General features: G+C 48.9%; 1 protein-coding gene across 1 annotated transcript in view; it reads left to right on the top strand.

Annotated features, from left to right (window-relative positions):
* The first annotated feature begins 13409 nt into the window (after positions 1-13409).
* Positions 13410-18961, top strand: part of IAH1 (isoamyl acetate hydrolyzing esterase 1 (putative)) — a 359243-nt gene continuing 353691 nt past the window's right edge. The window contains exon 1 of the mRNA XM_050753952.1: positions 13410-13413. The gene's annotated coding sequence lies outside the window, so the exon portion shown is untranslated. The remainder of the gene's footprint in view (positions 13414-18961) is intronic.

Genomic DNA, 18961 nt, shown 5'->3' with positions numbered 1-18961 from the left:
AGTTCAAGACCAGCCTGGCCAACAAGTAGAGATGGTGAAACCCAGTCTCTACTAAAAATATGAAAGTTAGCCAGACGTGGTGGTGGGTGCCTGTAATCCCAGCTACTCAGGAGGCTGAGGCAGGAGAATCTCTTGAACCCGGGAAGAGGAGGTTGCAGTGAGCTGAGATTGCACCACTGCACTCCAGCCTGGGCAACAAGAGTGAGACTCCATCTCAAAAAAAATAAAATAAAATAAATAAAAAGTAAAAATAAAAAAATAGCGACATCAAAACCAAAACCCACATTGGCAGACCCTTGAGTCAATTTTTCCCCGTCTCAAATCTGTTTGTGAAGAGTGTTTGCATATACACCTTTCCAATACTTTGCCTTCTCTACACCCATGAGAGAGGCAGGCCTAGAAAATGGGTCAGTATGTGCTGATAACTATTTGTAAAAGAATCAAATGTGGCTCAGACATGCAATAAAACTTACTAAGCCTCATCAGATTAAAATGCAGTCCCCTGGAGATGCACAGGCTTATGGAGATACAGCAGAAGGATCATCGCTTGAAAAGACGTGTCCATTGAAAAGCAGAAGAAGCTTCGTTCTCTGCCTTCTGCCCACAGGTCAGGTGAGACTGACCCAGCAGGAGCAGATGTGTCTTAAGCAGGTCCCTCGGCATTGTCTTTTTTTTTTTTTTCTGAGATGGGGTCTCGCTCTGTACGCTGGAGTGCAGTGGCACCATCGTGGCTCACTGCAGCCTCCATCTCCTCAGGCTCAGGTGATCCTCCCACCTCAGCTCCCAAGTAGCTGGGACTACTGGCGACTACCACCATGCCCAGCTAATTCTTCTATTTTTTGTAGAGACAGGGTTTTGCCGTGTTGCCCAGGCTGGTCTTGAACTCCTGGGCTCAAACAATCCCCCAGCTTTAACTTTCCAAAGTTCTGGGATTACAGGTAGGAGCCACCATACCCGGCCACTCAGCATTTTTCTACCATAACCAGTGACCGTGCATTGACTGTTGACTCTACAGGCACTTAGTGCTCATCATCTGGTGCCCTCAACAATCCTACCAACAAGAATCATTCTCCTCACTTGACAGATGGAAAGAATGAGGCTTACAAAGGGTAAGTGACCTACCGAGGGTCATGCTAATGGGCACTCATGAGTGACTGATCCAGGGCTTGAGTCAGGCCTGTCCAACCTCATAGCTTTTCCTCTTTCCACTCTGCCAAGCTGTGTTTGAACAATCCAGATGATTTTAACCAAATTAGGGTCACTCCTACAAGAGCCAGATATGTCTGTCATCCTGAAACATGGCGGACGGTGAAAGATGGATGCGTTACATCTTCCTGCTCTCCAGGGGAGGTCTCTGGCAGCAGTGCCACGCTCTATAGATTCAGGGGCCATTCCAGGCAGCTGTTGAAATAGGACCATGGGGGCAACAGGGAGGTAATCCCTGCGGGCTGACCCACTGATGGTGATTCCACATCCTCTTTCCAAGTCCAACTGGGCCAAGCTGAGGCCTGTGCTCAAATTCCCTTAAGCCCTTCTCACCTGTAGCTTTCACCAGCTCAGCAAAAAAGGAGGTGAGACAGGAAAAGGGAGGGGTCGACCATCCACCACTCCTTCTTCCAAGACTTTCCTTCTGTTGTGAGTGCCTCTCCGGCTCTCCTCCTGACCAGCCACCCCCCAACCCTTGACCTGCTGGACAAACAGAAAGACACACACCTGTCCTCTGCATGCACAGACACAGAAACACACACATACACACGCGGGTGCACACACACACGCACACACACACACACACACTGCTTTTCCCAGATCTGTCTTATAGGCAAGAAACTTGAGCCCAAACATGTTTCTGGTTTACTCAGCATCCTCCATGAGAGGCCTCCAGAGACCATATTTGGCTTCTAGAAAACAATCATATAAAAATGAATCATAAATGAAAACACATGTCCACACCAAAACCAGTACATAAATGTTCATGGCAGCATAATTCATCATAGCCCCAAGTCCATCAGCCGATGACTGGATAAACGAAATGTGGTCCGTCCATGCAACGGAACATGATTTGGCCTTAGAGAGGAAGGAAGTGCTGACATGCACGATGGCATAGATGAACCCTGACAACGTTATGCTACAAAAGAAACCAGACACAGAAGGCCCCATATTGTGTGAACCATTGATATGAAGGATTCCGAATTAGCAAATCCATAGAGAAAAAAGTAGATTCGTGGTTGCACGTTGAAGGGAACGGTGAGTGACTGTGATAAGTATGAGGTTTATTTTTGGGGTGATGAAAATATTCTAAAATGAAATATGGTCACACCTGCACAACTCCAAATACAGTAAGAACCAGTAAATTGTACACTTTAAATGAGTTCATTGTATGGCATGTGAATTATATCTCAATCAAGCTGTTACCCAAACAACAAGCAAATGTTGAGGCTTCCTAGACCCTCTGAGGGGATGGCACGGTTACCGGCAGTCTCTAAGAAGCCTCTAGAAACATGGGAGGCTAAAACCCAAGAAACTGGCCATCTTCAGCAAACTTGCTGAGTGACCCCTAGTGAACACCCCTATGGAGAGCCCAGCCCAGGGAGCGCACTTCACAGAGGCGTGCCCAGCCCGGGTCGCAGGACTCCAGACAGTGCTACCAGACCGACCTGGGTTCCATCCTGACTCTGCTGCCTCCCAGCTGTGGGGTGGGGACAGGTCCCCTGAGACAGAGCCTCATCTGTCAAGTGGAGTAAGAATAATAGGGCTGTGATGAGGATGAAATAAACTCTCCCACATGGTTTGCATTCACAAAGGTGGTCACTGCTGTGATAAACATGACGCCACCCCAAGGGACGGGCTGGATGGTTAAAATTCAGCGACAGAGGAGAGCGCTCATATGGGATGTCTCAGCGTTCCATGCACCCACAGCGGGACACATTCAAGGACATGTCCCAAAGTGAGCAGGCTCTGTCTCCCTCTTGTATGAAACCTCAGAGCAGCAGCGTCCAGATGGCAGATTTGCACAAAACATCAGCGTGTTATGAGAAAACATAATGCCAGTCCATCATTTCTGACACTTTGCCTGAGAGTTTCCCCCATTATCTCATGTTTTAATTCATCAAGTAGGCACTGTTCCTAAATGCAGGATGCTGGGCAGAATTTCACACAGGTACAAAAGGGAGAAGTTGAGTCCTTATTCTCAAGAAGTAACTCTCATAGCAATTCTGTGAGCTTGATAGAGCTGTTATTAGCATGTCCATTTTACAGATGAAGAAACTGAGTCCCAGACAGGCTAAATGCCCTGCCCAAGATCTTATAGCTATTAAAGTTGCTGGCAATGTTGAAACTCAAGCCTTTGGGGGTCCTAAGCTCCAGCCTCATGTCTTCTTCCTCTGGCTATGGGTTCTCTAAGACATCAGAGCGTGGGCTTAAGACTCTCAGAGGCGCCACCTGCCTCACAAATAAGCAATGAGCACAGGAAACCGAGACAGACGTCTTGTCAGGACCTACTACATAATTTGCAGGGCCAAGTACAGAATGAAAATGCAAGCCCCTTGTTTGAATATCATGAAGACAGTGACAGCAGAGCATCAAAGCCAGCTCAGGGCCCTTCCATGCACCAGTCCCTGTGTGGCTGTGACTGCACAGTCACATGTTCCTGAAGCCAGCCTGCCCCTGGTCCCTGTCATACAAACGCCTAGCGCAGAGCAGACATATCTGAGTAACCCTACCCTCCGGCTCAAACAAGAACACTCTCCTGGTTAGGCTGTGAGCCTGCCCTGACCCCACATCCAGCCCCCTGCCGTGTGGACATGCATCTCTCGGGACGGCTGACCCGGCATCCTTCAGCATTTCCGACTTTGCAGATTTGCAATCGCTTGGCTGACACTGCGACCACCTTCTTTGCCTGAGAAACCATTGCCCTTGCCAGAGGGCACAGAGACACGCAGATCCATGAATACTCCCCGGGCGCCGTGGAGTGGAAACCTCTGCATAAAGCTGGAGGGCTCGTTGGCAGGGCTGTCAGAGCTGCATTTTTCTTATGCAACTGTTTTGTCCCCTCGTTTGTGGCGCCTGTGGCTGTCTTGCAGAAAGCAACACACTACACTGACAACTGGCTGATCTTCCATCTGTCACGCGAGCCTTACTTTTTCTGAATAAAAGGTACACAGGAATGGCAGACAAGCCAGACCCTGCTAGAATTTCATGAATAAGAAAGAGAATTTGGTATTAATTAGACTTCAGAGGCAGACAGAAGTGAGTCCTGGGTCTTCCAAAGACCCGATGAATTAGCCGTGAGATTTAAACAGGGCACATTCTCTCTTACAGCTTGAACTGTGTTTCCCCAAAAAAAGATATGTTGAAGTCCTACCCCCCAATACCTCAGAATGCGACTTTCTTTGAAAATATAGACCTGGCATGGTGGCTCACACCTGTAATCCCAGCACTTTGGGAGACCAAGGCGGGCAGATCACCTGAGGTCAGGAGTTTGAGACCAGCCTGGCCAACATGGTGACACCCCATCTCTACTAAAACTACAAAAATTAGCGGTGTGTGGTGACAGGTGCCTGTAATCCCAGCTATTGGGAGGCTGAGGTAGGAGAATCACTTGAACCCAGGAGGCGGAGGTGGCAGTGAGCCGAGATCACACCATTGCACTCCAGCCTGGGCGACAAAGCAAGACTCTGTCAAAGAAAGAAAGAAAGAGAGAAAGAGAGAGAGAGAGAAAGGAACGAAGGAAGGAAGGGAGAGAAGAGAGAGAGAGAGAAAGAAAGAAGAAAGAAAGGAGGGAGGGAGAGAGGGAGGGAGGAAGGAAGGAAGGAAGGAAGGAAGGAAGGAAGGAAGGAAGGAAGGAAGGAAGGAAGGAAGGAAGGAAGGAAGGAAGGAAGGAAGGAAGGAAGGAAGGAAAGAAGGAAGGAAGGGAGAGAAGAGAGAGAAAGAAAGAAAAGAGGGAGGAAGAGAGGAAGGAAAGAAGGAAGGAAGGAAGGAAGGAAGGAAGGAGAAGGAAGAAGAAAGAAGGAGAAGGAAGGAGAAGGAAGGAGAAGGAAGGAAGGAAGCAGCCCCAGGAAATGGATGTACCTCTTTGCCTGAAACGAAACAAGGGTGTTGGCCTGGATGATCTTTGGGGTCCTTTCCATCTCTACATATGCTGACTTTGGTCACATTTCCATCTTGTCCCCAAAAGTCAAATTGTCACTCAAGTCAAATTTACCCAGTTCTTTCTGTTGTTCCTTCATTCTGGAAGCTTCCTGGACCCCAGCAACCAGCACCGTCTCCCTCTGCAGTTCCCCAGTGAGTGGACTGCCTCCTCCATGCTCCACTGCACACCTGCTTTGTGTCAGGCCCTCTGCTGGGAAGTGGGGCAAAAATGCAGACTGGGCTCTTGACCTTGTGAAGGTTGAATTCTAGCGGAGACTTGGCTTTGAACACAAAATCTACTAGAGCAGCCGTCCCCCAGGATGGCCCCCAGTGAGCCCCATATGCTGGTGTGTTCACAACCCCATGAAGTTGCCTCCCTTGTTGATGTGGGGCTGGCCTATCAACCGATGAATGGATAGAGATGTGGTATGTCCATACAATGGAATAGCACTCAGCTATGAAAAGGAACGAAATGCTGACACATGTTACAACATGAAGGAACTTTGGAAACATTGAGTGAAATAACACAGGCACTAAAAGACAAATACTGCAGGATTCTACTTACACGAGGTTCCTAGAATAGGCAGAATTCACAGAGACAGAAAGCAGATTAGGGGCTACCAGGGATGGGGAGAGGTGGGGGAATGGGAGTTATTGATTAATGGGCACAGAGTTTCTATCCGGAGTGGTAGGAAGGTTTTGGAGGTAGATGTAGTGATGGTTGTACACTGTGAATATAATTAATGCCACTGAATTGCACATCTAAAAATGATTAGCATGGCATCGTTCGTGATATATATTTTACCACAATAATATAAAAATAAATTCAAAGCCAGCCTGGGCCATAGAGCAAGACCCTGTCTCTAAAAAAATAAAAAATAAAATAAAATAAAACAAAAAATGTAAGTAGCCGAGCATGGTGGCACATGCCTGTGGTCCCAGTTACTTGGAAGACTGAGGCGGGAGGATCACTTGAGCCTGGGAGGTCAAGGTTACAGTGAGCCATGATCATGCCACTGCACTCCAGCCTGGGCAATTGAGCAAGACTCTCTCAAAAAAAGACTAGCCTGTGTGACCAACACAGCACGGCAGACATGCTAGTGTGTGGCCTTCACGTCAAGGTCACAAATGCATCCTAGCCTCTGCCTGTGACTCCAGGCTCACTCGTTCTGGAGGAAGCTGGCTGCCACGCCATGAAGACATGCAAGCAGCCTCATGGCAAGACCCTTGCGGAGGGAAACTGAGGCCTCCTGTCGATCGCCAGCACCAACTGGCCACCTTGGAAGAGGACCCACCGGGCCCAGCACAGCCTTCAGGTGACCGCCTCCCTGGCTGAGAGCTGGTCCAGGTGCAGCCTCCTGAGAGGCCAGACCCGCCAGCTAAACCTCTCCTGACACCCAAACCAAGGACACCATGGCACATGATAAGTAATTATGTGGTTTTTTTTTTTTTTTTTTTTTGAGACCGACTCTGGCTCTGTTGCCCAGGCTGGAGTGCAGTGGCCGGATCTCAGCTCACTGCAAGCTCCACCTCCCGGGTTTACGCCATTCTCCTGCCTCAGCCTCCCGAGTAGCTGGGACTACAGGCGCCCGCCACGTCACCCGGCTAGTTTTTTGTATTTTTTTTTTTTAGTAGAGACAGGGTTTCAATGTGTTAGCCAGGATGGTTTCGATCTCCTGACCTAGTGATCCGCCCATCTCGGCCTCCCAAAGTGCTGGGATTACAGGTGTGAGCCACCGCGCCCGGCCCATTATGTGGTTTTAAGCCAATATGTTTTAGAGTTATTTGCTACATATCATTATAGCACTAATACACTCATCAATAAATATGAGGACTGGCTCATGTCTGCAGTCCCAGCACTTTGGGCGGCCAAGGCAGGAGGATCACTTGAGCCCAGGAGTTCAAAACTAGTCTGGGCAAGACAGAAAGACCCTGTCTCTATTTTTTTAATTAAAAAAAAATTTTTTAAGAAGTACAAAAAATAAATAAATATGAAGACAAAGTGGCCAAGTGCGTTGGCTCACGCCTGTAATCCCAGCACTATGGGAGGCCAAGGCGGGCAGATCATGAGGTCAGGAGATCAAGACCATCCTGGCCAACATGGTGAAACCCCGTCTCTACTAAAATACAAAACATTAGCCAGGCGTGGCAGCGTGCACCTGTAGTCCCCGCTACTTGGGAGGCTGAAGCAGGGGAAATGCTTGAACCCGGTAGGCAGAAGTTGCAGTGAGCCAAGATGGTGCCTGCACTCCAGCCTGGTGACAAAGCAAGACTCTGTCTCAAAAAAAAAAAAAGAGGACAAAGTGTACTAAGGGCAACAAAAGCACAGGGGTGGGGAGGGAGAATATAATAGATCATAACCATCACCTCAGTGACAGCGGGGGCTTCTTTTCTCGGGAGGTTTGCTGGTGGAGTTTGTAAGGATGATTTTATCTACACCTGAATACCTTTTGTCAGTGTTGGTAAACTCTCAGTTTTGAAATATTGCTTCCACCACATTTTTTCTCCTCCTGTTTTGTGACCCCAATTACAGGTATGTTTGCTCTTTTCATTCTATCCCATGTTTTTTTAAAACTCTACCCTGCCGTTTCCCCGCTCTTGTCTCTCTGTGCTTCTGTCTGGACTATTTTCTTCTATTCCTTCCTTTTGTACATTTCCTGCTATCAGACCCATCCACAGTATTTTCAGTGTCTGTACCTTTCACTTTTCACAGAATTTCCACTTGGTTCTTGTTTATACTTTCCAGTTCTCTGCCAAAATTTCTTAATCTTGCCTTTTCATTCCTTGAGCACATTCATCATGGATAATTCCCTGATCAGGATCCCCGTGGGTCTGTTTCTATCGTCTGATGGTCTGATTTTTCTCCCAGGTTTTCACATCTTGTCTTTTTCTTACTCCAGAGCCCATTTACTGACTGCCAAGCACTGTGTGTGGAAAATGATAGAGATAATTTGATCCAGAAAGGAATTCTTTTTTAAATTGGACTGATGGAGCGAGACTCCATCTTAAAAAAAAAAAAAAAAAAAAGAAAGAAAGAAGAGTTTTAAAGTTTTGTTGGATAGTTTCGAAATGGATTATTGTTAGGTATGTAGGAAACAGAGTAAACAATCAAACAAAATGCAAGGCAGTTATTTCAGGAGACAAGTAAACAGCTTAGGTTTTGGCTTCATGACATAGAAACAACATGAGTGACTCTACTTTGGGTTGGTCTGTTGGAGCCTAGTACAGAAGACAGTATGGCTCAGCTATGAAGAATACTTACCTGATCATGATAATGTAAGCATTGACTTATCGATATATTAAGATATTGGGAAGATGGGGAGGGGGATGAAAGAAGGTGCCTGTATGGACCATGGGGAGACTTCCCCTTTGCCTTCTGAATGTTCACTGAAAAATCAGCTCACAAAAAGTAGATTGATAGAAATGGAGGCCTGGTGCGGTGGAGACCAAAGAGGGAAGATGGCCTGAGGCCAGGAGTTTGAGACCAGCCTGGGCAACGTAACAATACCGTCTCTACAATTGTTTTTTTTTTTTTACTTGTTTTTATTTTGGTTTGGTTTTTTTTTTTTTTTTTTTTTTTGAGGTGGAGTCTCATTCCGTTGCCCAGACTGGAGTGCAATGGCACAATCTCCACTCACTGCAACCTCCACCTCCCAGGTTAAAGCAATTCTCTTGCTTCAGCTTCCCAAGTAGCTGGGACTACAGGCACCTGTCACCACCCCCACTAATTTTTGTATTTTTAGTAGAGAAGGGGTTTCACCATGTTGGCCAGGCTGGTCTCGAACTCCTGACCTCAAATGATTCACCCACCTCAGCCTCCCAAACTGCCGGGGTTATAGGCATAGGCCACCATGCCTGGCCTACAATTGTTCTTTAAATAGGAGAAATGGCATACAAATTTGATATCCCAATGGGGTACAGATGCTTATGTACCCTACTTCTTAGAGGAAAGGGAGATGCAGAAATATAGATGATTTTAGGAGGATAATAAATGATTTTTAGGGGAACACAGCAGTGATCCCCAACCTTTTTGGCACCAGGGACCAATTTCGTGGACAGGGGATGGGGATAATTTGGGGATGATTCAAGCTCATTACATTTATTGTGCACTTTGTTTCTATTATTACATTGTAATATATGATGAAATAATTGTACAACTTACCATCATGTAGGAGCCCTGAGCTTGTTTTCTTGCAACTAGACGGTCCTATATGGGGGTGACAGGAGACAGTGACAGATCATCAGGCATTAGATTCTCATAAGGGGCACACAACCTAGATCCCTTGTACACCCAGTTCACAATAGGGCTCATGCTCCTATGAGAATCTAATGCCACTGCTGGCCTGACAGGAGGCAGATCTCAGGCAGTAATGTGAGCAATGGGGAGCAGCTGTAAATACAGATGAAGCTTTGCTGGCTCGCCCACCACTCACCTCCTGCTGTCCGGCCCGGTTCCTAACAAGCCATGGACCAGTACCAGTCCACGGTCCAGGGGCTGGAGAACCCTGGAATACAGGATTTGAAGAACATACAATGGCCTAGGACAAAGTCTGTAGGGCCTAAAGAGCAGACAATGGTTCGTGACAAGTCTGTCCAGGTGTGTTGACGCACTTCAGGCTTTCTTCCTGCAATATGGGTTCAGTGAATGAAAACCCAGGGAGGGGACCAAAGGTCATTGCTCTATTCTTTGGTGGGTTCGGAGTTTAGGCAGGTAAAGGAACTGCAGACAATGACTTCATCCTGTGCTTGGGGAGAGACAGAAGATTGAGAGACGGGATGGGGTGCGAGGGACAACAGTTCTCCTTGGTGGGTCCATCAGGTCTTTACCTGGATCAGGGAGAAGTCTCCTTCAGCAGGTTCATCTGGAAGAATCTTTAAGTCAAAATACTCATTATACCAGGGAGCCAACTTCAGGGCGAGTTTCCCTGTGCCCCTTTGTGTACCAGGAAACTTCATTAGTAGGAAGGCAATAAATAATGTCTAAAACAGGGGAAAGACTCAAGAAAAAGTACTGAAACATGTTATTAGAAATACATGGGGATGCTGGGTGCAGTGGCTCACACCTGTAATCCCAGCATTTTGGGAGGCTGAGGCAGGCAAATCACTTGAGGCCAGGATTTTGAGACCAGCCTGGGCAATGTAGTGAGACCTCATCTCTACAAAAAATACACAAGTTAGCCAGGTATGGTGGCACATACCTATAATTTCAGCTACTTGGGAGGCCGAGATGGGAGGATCACTTGAGCCCAAGAGGTCAAGACTACAGTGAACTGTGATTGCCCCACTGCACTCCAGCCTGGGCAACAGAGCCAGACCCTGTCTCAAAAACAGCAAGCAAGCAAGCAATATGCGGGGGCAGGGGATCCTAGCTTGTTGAAAGAGTTGAAAATGCTTACTTCGGCCGGGCGCAGTGGCTCAAGCCTGTAATCCCAGCACTTTGGGAGGCCGAGACGGGCGGATCACGAGGTCAGGAGATCGAGACCATCCTGGCTAACACAGTGAAACCCCGTCTCTACTAAAAATACAAAAACTTAGCCGGGCGAGGTGGCAGGCGCCTGTAGTCCCAGCTACTCAGGAGGCTGAGGCAGGAGAATGGCGTGAACCCGGGAGGCGGAGCTTGCAGTGAGCTGAGATCCGGCCACTGCACTCCAGCCTGGGTGACAGAGCGAGACTCCGTCTCAAAAAAAAAAAAAAAAAAAAAAAAAAAAAGAAAATGCTTACTTCTAGAGAGTGAAATTCAGGTGAGAAGGTGTGAGGCAGGGATGGCTGTTTTTGTTAGAAGTGCTGTAATTATTTTAATTTTACAACTATGTACATGTATCAGTCCAATAAAACAGAGGGTAAGTCTTTATTTTATAACTGATATATTAACAAGCATTAAAAAATAATTAGCATGGGCTGGGTGCAGTGGCTCATGCCTGTAATCCTAGCACTTTGGGAGGCCAAGGTGGGCGGATCACCTGAGGTCAGGAGTTGAAGACCAGCCTGACCAACATGGCAAACCCCTTCTCTACTAAAAATACAAAAATTAGCTGGGTGTGGTGGCGTGCACCTGTAATTTCAGCTACTTGGAGGCTGAGGCAGGAGAATCACTTGAACCCAGGGGGCGGAGGTTGCAGTGAGCTGAAATCGTGCCACAGAGCAAGACTCCATCTCAAAAAATATAATAATAAGAAGCATGAAATTGTGGTGAAACTGGAACATCAAAATCCTGCTAACAATGTGAATGTGTGCGAGCCCCATGGTTTCATTTCCAGAACATTTCAAGAGCTATTCAAATGTTGGAACACTTTTGACCAATTCTCTCACTCTGGAGCAGGGATCTATGCGGGCAAATTATGACCATGGGCCAAATCCAGCCCACCATCTATTTGTATATGATCCATAAGCTAAGAATGGTCTTTATGTTATTTTAATTGTTGAAAAAAAATCAAAAGAATAACATTTTGTGAGCATAAAAATGATAAGGAATTCAAAATTTGGTGTCCATAAACAAAAGCATGTCCCCACACAGCCTCGCCAATGCATTTGCACAGGACCTGTGGCCGCTTTTGTGCTGCAAAGGAATCTGCAATAGAGAGCTCATGACCCACACAGCTGAGAAGACTATTTGGTCCTTTGCAGAAGCAGCCTGCCCATCCCGGTACAGGGGGAGGCAGCGTCGTCCAGGAGGGCGGCTCAAAGCTGGACTCCTCTGATTCCTGGCTATGAGACCTCAAGTTTCCTAACTTGTCTGTGACATGGTTTTCTCATCTTAAAGCAAAGATATTATTAGTACCAACCTTCTGGGGCTGCTGTGACGATTCAGTGAATGAGCCCCCATAAATCGGAGGGCTCCCGCACTTGGTGTAGGAGAACTGCCACTGCTTCCCCATGGATATCAGTAACAAAAGCAACAGGTGTGTGCACAAAGATTTGAACAGCTGGCACTGCCTAAGGCAGGGCCAGGACACCCAGGCGGCCTCACCCACAGCTCCGGCAGCAGCAGAGACCTGGGGCCAGTCCACGAATTCACGAATAGTCCATTTTGCTATGCTGTGATGCAGACATCCCTAAAAATCACTGCACTCTGCAAAGTCATGTGAGATGACCCAGCAGGCTATGAGGGAGATAGAGTTAGGGACTTCATCAGCAAGACATTTACGAAAGACTTGAACCTAACAAAAATGATAGCACAGGCCGGGTGCGGTGGCTCATGCCTGTAATCCCAGTACTTTGGGAGGCCGAGGTGGGTGGATTACCTGAGGTCAGGAGATTGAGACCAGCCTGGCCAACATAGCAAAACCCCATCTCTACTAAAAATACAAAAATTCACTGGGCATGGTGGCAGGCGCCTGTAATCCCAGCTACTCAGGAGGCTGAGGCAGGAGAATTGCTTGAACCCAGGAAGCACAGGTTGCAGTGAGCCGAGATCGCGCCACTGCATTCCAGCCTGGGCGACAAGAGTGAAACTGTCTCAAAAAAAAAAAAAAAAAAAAAGGATAGCACAGTTTTATATGTTAAATGGTTAAGAAATACATACACGCTAAAATTAATATGGTGCTTCCCTTTAAAAAGACTTGAGGCTTGTTTGAGGAAGTGGGCGTTGGGGTTGTGAGCTGGGTGATCTGAAATTGGGGGGAACATTCTAGCACCAGAGCTGGATGGATATGACTCAACACACCCTATGAACGGAGGGCTGGAGGGTGCATGGGTGGGGTTGTGTGTTCCTAGGGTGTGTGCGAGGGTGGGGTTGTGTGTTCCTAGGGTGTGTGCACGGGTGTGGTTGTGTGTTCCTAGGTTCCGGTCAGCCAGGTGCCATTCTCTGCATTCGCCTGGTGTTTGAGGACAAAATTGTGCAGAGCAAATGTGAACTTTGAAACTCATGTTGTGCTCCAATTGTTCCCTACTCTATCAATTGTAGATTGCTATTGGAGCAACTGAAGCAAATTCATTTTCAAAACAAGCTGTATAGTGGAACTGAAAGTATCATATCCCTTGAGGACTCCGGACATGTTGGAGAAGGAGAACTTTCTAGAAGGTGGCATCTGCAGATGTCAACATCAGCAGCAGTGCCAGGAGGGGCTTTGCAGGGCCACAGGGCAGCAGCTCCATGCAGCTGGCCCCGTCCCAGGCCTGATGAGCTCTCCTGGCTGTGTACTCAGCCCTGAGCCTGATGACCCACACCAGGTGCACAGCCTGCTATTTACCAAGCTCTCCCACCCACACCAGGGCGCCTCCTGACAGCCTCACAGGGACAAAGTGCAGGCATCATTCGTCCACATTTGACAGAGATGGAAGGGGGGCTCAGAGAAGCTGATTACTTGCCTAAGGACACACACAGCCTGCAAAGCAAGGTGGCGCTTCCACATCCCAGGCTCTGGCTGACCCTCTGCCTGTCCTCCTATGCAGTAGGTGGGGTCTCGTCACCAAGCACTGGGATAAACTCCAGGGGTCAGGCTCAAGGCCACGCGTCCAGAGGCAAATGCTGCAAGAAGAGAGGTGCAGGAAACCCAGGTAACCGAAAAGCACCTGCCTCGAGCGAACCCCCTCCAGTCCTGACACCTGTTCCTTCTTTCAGTGGAAAGGACAAGCCACTGTCCATACTGCGCCTTTAATAATCACACCCAGTGAGGCTGAGGAATGTTCTGGAACAGCCAGGATGTGGGCATCTTTATAGCAGGATTGTGCCACATGCGGTTCAATCCTGAGTCAGAGGCCTGAGCAAGCAGCTTGCAAGATGTTTGAGGAGCTTAGCATTGACTGTGGCAGGCGGGCAGTTGCTTCTATGATTAAAAAGGCCTGACTCCCCCCTACATCTGCCCTCAACTCTCAGGGCACACCTGGGCCCTCAGGCTCTCAGGCCAGGTGTGCTCAGCTGAGCTTGGCCATTTCTCCTCCCTCGCTCCACAGGCTGCACAGGGCCAGTCAGTCATTACACAGCCCACGTGGCCTTTGGAACCAAGCCTGCCCTGCTGGGATATGCTTCAGGGACCTGAGGATGGAACACTCACCTGGGCCAGCGGACACACACACACACACACACACACAGAGAGAGAGAGAGAGAGAGAGAGAGAGAGAGAGAGAGAGAGAGAGAGAGAAAGCAAAAACTTTGTCCAAGAAAGGCACAGATGCATTTATAACCAGATTCCAAGGTCAGCTGCTTGGAGCATAAAGCGAGGTCATGTTCTCTTGCTTCTTGGATTAGGTAATCTCTCAAAGAAATCTCAGGGTCCTCCTTCCAAATAGCTCCAAGACCCCCGGCCCAGCGGATGCTCTCTCAGTCCAAAGGTCAAGCCCTGGTCACAGCACCTCGAGGAGACAACCAGACAAGTCACCTGAGTGTCAGTTGCAGCGGCCAACACCACAGGGTGTCGCTGTTAGGAAAGGTCCCTCCGACTCCAGCTCTGCAAAGTCCCCCAAGCTCACGGCCAGAAATCCTCAGCCACCAGGCAAGGAGCTGGCCTGGCCTGTCTTCCTGGCTCCTCTCCGTCTCAACTGGACCCACAACATTGAGTCCCCTGGGAAAAGAGCATGGCACGCTGACCACACTTCTTAAGGCTGCCCAGTCACAGCCCCACCCTCAGGCTCCCCAGCTGGGCCAGGGCAGGAGCCAGGCTCCCTTCTCTGTTTCAAAGCCCTTCCCGCAGCGCCCCCCTTCACCTCCTGTGCAGGGATCAGTGCTGCTGCTTTCAGGGGAAAACCACAGTCGCCCTGTATGAAATCTGAGGACACACACATACAGCTGCGTGGTGGAGGGTGTCGTGGATCTTTGTCATTGCTATGAGAATCTTGCTCCCAGCTGCAGTCCATCTGATACCTGCTGGAGGTGTGCACTGCATCAGGTGAGGCCACCATCCTGCCCACCTGTGATCCAAAAAAAAAGATCTGCAAAGAGAATGGAGATCTGGAGTCAGCCTGCGTGATGGGTGGGAAGCTGCTGCCGTCCCAAGCCGCAGAGGCAGAAGTCAGTGGCCCAGACTCCAGGGCCTAGTTACTGGCGTGTGCATATACACGCACACACGTATGTGCAGACTCGTGAGTGTGTGCATATAACCATAGAGGATACAATGAACATAGAGGATACAATGAACTGCTACATGTTTCCATATGTGTATATATTATATATATGTACTGGTTTGTATGTATGTGCATATTTACTGGTATATGTGTGTAGACTATTATGCATGTATGTATGTATACATATACTGGTATGTATGCATGTGCATATATAGAGGTATATATGTGTGTATTTGTATCTATTTACTAGTATATATGATGTGTGTGTGTACTGGTATGGATGTGTGGGTATGTGCATTTGCTGGCATGTTTGTATGTGTTTGCTAACACACACGTGCACAGGCAGAATGCTTCCAGGGGACCGCACAGCCTCTAGTTCGCAGCCCCCACCCCTCCCTTTGCCCCTGCACTCTCCCCTCTCTGAGCCGCATTCGCATGAAAGGGTGCAGGTTCTGACCTGGCAGCGCCACCTCCTGGACACTTGGGGATTTCAGCGCCTGCTTGGCCACCAGCACTCAGAGGGAAAGATGAATCTGAGGGAGATCAGGCGATGGGGCGCTAAGTGAAGTCCCCAGGATCACAGCGTTCTCAGACGGCCCCAGCAGTCCATTTGCAACTCTATAGATGAATTCCAAAGGGCCAGAACCCTTAATAAATCAGGGACTCCTCCACCTCGAGGTGGGGAAGACTCAGCCCCAGGGGAGTAAAGTCTGGGTGACCCCAGGAGGGACAGGGGAACTTGCTGGGCAGCTGGCCCTGTGCTGCCACAGCTTGTCAGGGAGGTTTCTACAGCATGTGGAGGGAGGTGGATGGTGGGGGCAGTAAGCAGAGGGAGGGGAGGCTCCAGGGGGGCCGGGATGGGGTGCTCGAGGCTTCGGGGAACCTGGAGTGGAAGAGAGTTTTAGAAGAAGCAAGCCAGGGCCAGCCATGGTGGCTCACACATGTAATCCCAGCACTTTCGGAAGCAGAGGCGGGCAGATCACCTGAGATCAAGAGTCTGAGACTAGCCTGGCCAACATGGTGAAACCATATGTCTACTAAAAATACAGAAATTAGCCAGGCATGGTGGTGCACTTCTCTAGTGCAGCTACTCAGGAGGCTGAGGTAGGAGCATCACTTGAACCCAGAAGGCAGAGGTTATAGTGAGCGGAGATCATGCCACTGTACTCCAGCCTGGGTGACAGAGTGAGACTCCATCAAAAAAAAAAAAAAAAAAAAAGACAACGCTTCAATAGGACAAATTGAAATCCTGTCCAGTGGAACAGCACTTCTGAGGTGTTCCTGCCAAGACAGATCATGCAAATCAAATCCGCAGGGAGCGGCAGTCTCTCAAGTGGCGGCACAGCCCACAGAATAACTGGCCCTTAATCTTCGAAAGTGTCAAGGCCATGAGAGTCAAGAAAAGACTGAGCTCAGCTTCAGATTCTAGGAGACTAAGGAGATGTGACAACCGAAAGCCACATGCCAATTTGCACTGGGTGCATTCACTGTGAAGAAGTCATCAGGCCACTGGGGAGACTGGAACAGCAGCAACGCGCCCCAGGAACTTGAGTTGTGAGTGAAGGTTGTTCTGACCGACCAGGTAGGAGAAAGTCTGTATTTGCAGGAAATACACGGGAGTATTGAGGGTGATGGAGCATCGGAGGTGGAGTATTAGGGAGCAAGTGTTGACAATTTACCCTGAAATCGTTCAGGAAAAATACATGATTTGTGCTGCAGTGGAAGCTTTTCTGTAAGTTGGAGATTATTTTAGATTTTTTTTTTTTTTTTTTTTTTTTTTTTTTTTTTTTTTTTTGAGACGGAGTCTCGTCGCCCGGGCTGGAGTGCAGTGGCCGGATCTCAGCTCACTGCAAGCTCCGCCTCCCGGGTTTACGCCATTCTCCTGCCTCAGCCTCCCGAATAGCTGGGACTACAGGCGCCCGCCACCTCGCCCGGCTAGTTTTTTTTTTTTTTTTGTATTTTTTTTTAGTAGAGACGGGGTTTCACCGTGTTAGCCAGGATGGTCTCGATCTCCTGACCTCGTGATCCGCCCGCCTCGGCCTCCCAAAGTGCTGGGATTACAGGCTTGAGCCACCGCGCCCGGCCCTAGATTTTTTTAAAAGTACACACACACACACCCACAAAGCTATCTCTGGCAAATTCCTGAGAAGAACAGGACTCTCCCCCTCCAATGAGCAATTCTAACCAGGGAAACTTCTCTACCTGGCATTGCAATCTGGCCTGCAGGAAGTGCTTCCCTGGCCCCAACCCCTCTTCCCTCAGCTCCTAACAGGATGGAGTCAGGGCAACAGGATCAACACACCTGAGGGTCCAGCCTGTAGAGCGTCGGCAGGGAGGGCCATCACTGGCTTTTTCTGGGCACTCACCGTGCGGATGGGGTTTGAAGTCAAGCTGACCAGGGATTGAATCTTGCTCACCTTAGCTGTGTGATCCTGGGCAAGTCGCTTTACCTCTCTGAGTCTTGGCTTTCTGCTGTGTAAAATAAGGACAAATTACTTCTATCTTGCTGGGTTGTGGTTCAGATTAGAGAGAATTGTGCAGAATGTCAGGTACAGCAATGGGTTTCCAGACGTTAGGCCTGTGGGAAGTCAGCCTCAGAATCTCCTGGGAATCTTCTTACCAAACACAGATTCCTGTAACCTACTCTCAGAGATTCTGATCAAGCTCACCTGACCAGTTTCGGCTACACCTGCTGAACTATTTACCGAACTATTTACAGCTCTCCAAATGCACTAGAGCACTTCTTACCACCATGCCTTTGTACACACATTTCCCCCATCTAGAATGCCCTTCCCCCTTTGATTAGAAACTCCTACGCATCCTTCAAAACCCAGCTGAAATGTCTCCCCATTGATGAAAACTTTCCTGACCAGGCCCCCACTTCCCAGTACTCCCTTCTTTGCCTGACCAGTTGTTATGACATCAATAAGAAGTATAACTACCTTCCATTTAGTGAATCTAAGTATAATTACCTTCTATTTAGTGAATTCACATACTGTATCTTAACAACAGTTATGCCAAGGACTAATTATTAGCCCTGTTTCCCTGTTTACATATGAAAAAGCTGAGTCTCTTGAGACGAAGCTTCATTCTTGTTGCCCAGGCTGGAGTGCAATGGCGCCATCTTGGCTCACTGCAACCTCTGCCTCCCAGGTTCAAGCAGTTCTCCTGCCTCAGCCTCCCAAGTAGCTGGGATTACAGGTGTGCGCCACTACACCCGGCTAATTTTTTGTATTTTTAGTACAGAAGGGGTTTCACCATGTTGGCCAGGCTGGTCTTGAACTCCTGACCTCAGGTGATCCCCCCGTCTCAGCCTCCCAAAGTGCTGGGATTACAGGCCTGAGCCACCGCGCCCGGCCTTGGGTTAGGGTTCATTCATCTGAGTCCTCATCAGCACATTCCCTGATGCACAAACAGCAGGGAGCGGTAAGTGTCGGTCCCTGTCTCCCAGGTCCACACTGCCTTCCGTCACACCAGGCTCTCTCCAGGCTGGCTGAGAGGGTGGAGCTGGGAGCCTCTGAGGCTGGTAAGCCGCATGCCTTTGGGAGGTGAGGGGGACACAGGGTGGGGTAACCGAGCAGTGCCTCTCCTAAGGAGGGCTTCCCCGGCCTTCCCTGGAGCGCAGCATCGACATTCGCCACCAGGGGGTGCTGCCGCACCGTTCCCGGCGCCGCCTCTGCCCCGCGAAGGACTGGGGCGTTTTCCACCGTGCGGGCGTGTGTCTGGGGCTGACTCAGAATCCTCAGACTCAGAGTTCACAGACGGAGGAACTCACGCTCAGACGACTGAACAAAAATATATAGAGCATGAAATTTTCACTCCAGAAATAGGGCCC

The sequence above is a fragment of the Macaca thibetana genome, chromosome 13, assembly GCF_024542745.1.
Source record: "Macaca thibetana thibetana isolate TM-01 chromosome 13, ASM2454274v1, whole genome shotgun sequence".
Lineage (NCBI taxonomy): Eukaryota > Metazoa > Chordata > Mammalia > Primates > Cercopithecidae > Macaca > Macaca thibetana.
This window is presented reverse-complemented; position numbering and strand designations above follow the sequence as displayed.